Source organism: Medicago truncatula, chromosome 6 (assembly GCF_003473485.1).
Source record: "Medicago truncatula cultivar Jemalong A17 chromosome 6, MtrunA17r5.0-ANR, whole genome shotgun sequence".
Taxonomy (NCBI): domain Eukaryota; kingdom Viridiplantae; phylum Streptophyta; class Magnoliopsida; order Fabales; family Fabaceae; genus Medicago; species Medicago truncatula.
The window spans coordinates 18,958,674-18,963,139 of record NC_053047.1 but is presented as its reverse complement, the minus strand read 5'-3'; positions in this window follow the sequence as shown (position 1 = coordinate 18,963,139).

Below are 4,466 nucleotides of genomic sequence, written 5' to 3'. Positions count from 1 at the left end.
ATCTGCATAATCATAATATTTGTATCAATAATCAAATCATGCATTAATAAACCCATTGAACACTTAAACCCTGTACTCTCTCTTGACTTTGAGTTCCTTGTATCCGAGGCTGAATAAGAGGATGATGAAGAAGTTTCCAATGAGTTTTCTCGCCTCCTAGGGCATCTTGACCATAGAAGCAGCAAATATCAAGAAAGATTGTCCAAAAGAGGACTTTCATGTACAAAGACTGGCACGAGATGCTACCGTTTGTCTTGCAAGGATATTATACTTCAAGTGCACACTTCAACATGGGCACCCACCCTCCATCCCTCAGTATACAACATAAACGCAGTGCCTCACATGGAGGTCAAAGTCCCGTCAACGGGAGTTCCAATGAAAGCTAAGCTTGATTGAATTTAAAATTGTTACTGCCATATGGCGTGGACAGTTGTATCAAAAGCATGAAGCAAGTTTTCAACAAGAGAAGGCTCGTCCCCATGAATGTCAAGAGAGTGGCCTTGTGCTCAAAAGTTATACTATCTGAGTTAACCGAGTTCCAGGGGCAATGAATGCCTAATACAAAGAATGAGGGTAAACTTGTATGTCCTGTGAATACCGATGCAGTCAAGAAATACTTTGTTAAAATGAAAAAGCTCGATAAGTCGCAAACCGGAAAAGGCGGCTTAGGCAAAAAAAGAGCGTCTCGATGGACTGAAAACCCGAAAGGGCGGCCCATGCAAAAGTTAGAGATGTAACACCCCGTTTTCCCGACTTAAAAATTTCATTTAATTAATCAGAGTATTCAACATGTAAACGGAATGCTACACTTCATAAAATCATAAATAAGTTAATTAACTAATTTTATCCTTCAACATATTAATTCAAACTTTGCAGCGGATTAAATTCATTAACATAAAAAGTCTTGGCACGAAGGCCTCATCAAAACATCTCATAAAAATCCAATTAACAACTTAATCATGTAAATTTATAAACAATACGTAAGGAATAGAAAAGCATGCAACAAAGTTCCCATCCCGTTACGTATCAGAGCACCTAAACGACTCAGTGAGGGATAGCCACTCACGACAGCAAAAACACAGCAACCTACTCTCGATCACCTGCAAGTTACTCATACGAAGAGCAACATTTTCAAGCAGAAGGGGTGAGATTCACAATCAATAGTAATAATATATAATTCATCAAATGCATCTAACAACTTAAACTTCATCAATTAGTAATAGTAATTCTTTTAACGACTCCTAAACCATATCATATACTCATCATATCAACAGTCATAACTCGATATCATAAACAACATCATAACAGCATCATTTAACTTCATAATTAACATCTTAATCATAATCATATAACATCATACTCATAATTCGTATATAACATGACAACTTCATAATCAATGACCTAAACAACGTAACAACATCATATTCATAGTTCATATACAACATAACAACATCATTAATTCATATTAACATTCTCCACCTAGCACCTTATTAACAACTCATGAATAGAGGACAACTTAGCAACTATACGTAACATCATCATTTCATAATAATAATTATTCATCAAACATTCCATTAGCAATTCATGAATAAAAGACAACTTATCAACTTAACATAACCATCATCAAGTACATTTAACAACTCATAGATAACATCTCATAATCATCATCACAACATTCATAACAATCTCATATTCAACACCATAAACAGTCATCATAACATCGTAATCAATATCATAAACATCTTCTCATAATAATATAAACGACACGACATAATCATCACATCATAACAATATAAACAACTACATATATTTAACAATAATGTTCTTACTTCTTTAACTTTAGTAACACTTACTAATTCAACTAACAACGACGATAACTGCAATTATCCAATATATGTATATATTTCATAATCAACAATATCGTCAATAATAAATATCTAACTCATCAATTAAATCTATCACCCTGTCATAATAATAATTCATCAATATATAAGTATATCATCATTAACAACATCAACCAAATGATAATTACAACCAACAACAACGACTCATGCAACAACTCGACACCACCGCTAAGACTCATGCAAGACATGACAACTCCACTAAGACTCCTCAACAAATGCAACTATGCATGTGGTACCAAAATCAGGGCCGTGACCCACACCGCTGTCGAATGGTTAAAGCATTCTCATCAGGACATAAGTCCTCACCACTAACACCACTTTGAGCAACTAGTGCTCCACCACTTTGAACGACAAGGCGTTCCAGAGCCGAAGCTCTCCCATTGTTATGCTCATGCAACTGACCCACTTGAGTATATCTACATACAATCCCACCTAAGCATATATGTATATATGACTCACCACTCCAATTTACAATATTCATGTAAAACTTAATTAAATAAAAGCATACATCCAGCCAGCATCCATTCATCAATCACAACCAAATTAGAACATCCAGAGAAATACACCAACATACAAGCCATGCTTAATCAACAAGATAAATCAACCATCAACAACAGAAGTCAAACCAACAAAATTCTGGGCAGCTCGCCTTGCGAGCACATCTGCTCGCTATGGCGAGCTCAGGAAATAAGGTACTCGCCATGGCGAGTTCGAGGCGAACAGAAATATGGTGCTCTCGGGAAAAATGATATTTTTCTCACTCAAACCTCAATTCTAAGCTCCCTAATCATCTTTTAAACCTAAAACTTGCTCCAGTCCTCTTAAAAATCATCTAGGCACATGAAACTACCCAAAATACGGCTTGTAACAACATTTTAAAAATCCAGATTTTCACAAGGCTACTCGCCATGGCGAGTTGTATCACTCGCGAGGCGAGCCATGAAGTTGTTCACTCGCTATGGCGAGCATAGGCTACTCGCGAGGCGAGCGATGAACTTCTGTACGGGCAGAATGCAGGTTTTTCCCAAAAATCCCATTTTTCCTCAATTCACTCCCCAAATTAGTTTACAGATATGCAATGAAAGGTTTTATGCACTCAGAACCCATTTCTAACTCCAATTCAACAATTCCTACACTCAAAACCCATTAATTAACAAAACCTAACTTTAATCAAATATTAACCAACATTTCCCACAACATTAACCAACAGATGCATCTTAATCAATAATAAACAGCAACATGGCAGTACACAAACAATCTCAAGATATAACAACATCAAATGGTAATTAACATCTTAAAACACCATATATACATATAACCCTTCATCAATCATTGACAATATCGTATTCACAAATATATACATACATATATTAATTCATCAATCATAAACAATTCTTCACTGTGACCTACGTGCAGTAATTTGACCATAGCTCAAGTTCTATAAATCATTTTGAAGTCAAACCAACGGCATTAGAAAGCTAACATCCATACCTACAACTTTCGTGCTTACACCTAAGACCAATTCTGTATCAATCAATACCAGTTTTCATTTCAAATTCTGACAAAGTTGTGCTGAAATTCATAAAAATTCACTAAGACCTCCTTGGAGTATTTTCATCATATCTCATAAACCAAAAATCATTTTCGAGTCAAACTAAAGCCATTGGAAAGCTAACAAAATTATCTACAACTTTCATGTTTACACCAAAGACCAATTCAAAACAGAAACATGTGAAAAAGACGGAAGAACGCGAAACAGGTGATGCTGTCTCTGTGCAGCTCGCGAGGCGAGTAAGTTTACTCGCTGTGGCGAGTTGCGACGAACAACCCTACGGGAACAGACCAGTTTTCAGCCAAAAACCCAATTTTTCATCCACCCAAACCCCAAATTTGATAGGAAACTTAACCTATGTTTATTCTACAATCTGAACATCGATTCTTAACATAATTGTCATGATTTCTACACTTTTCAATCCAAGAATCATACTCCAAAAACCTAACCCCCAATTCCCAATTTCAACTAGAACTATGCTAAATCAAAATCAGAATTATATAACCATTACCATTGAGAGATAGTCTCACCCTTACCTGAATTCAATTGCACAAACAAAGCTACAGCAAAATCGATCCTCTCTTGCTCTTGTTCTCCCCTTGGCTTGGTTTTCTCTCCCAAAACTTGTTTCACGTAAAACTGCTTCTAACCTTTTCTTTTCCTAACTCCCAAAATATAACTCCTCCCTTATTTCATTAATCTCCCCTTAATTCTATTAATTCCTAATTAACTCCCCAACCTCCAAAATAATATTAATTCTCACATTATTCTAACTAATATTAAAATAAACTATATAATAAAATAATACACACCACATAATCAACCAATATTATTTAAAATCACATAAATTATATAAATATATCCTAACTCAATAAAAATAATTAAATAATCAAATAATTCAAGGAGGGCGTTACAAGAGACATATAAAAAAAAATGATTATCCTGATAGGTTGAAACCCGCAAAGGCGATCTATGCAAAAGTTAAGGATCATGACAAAGTAACTGCATCT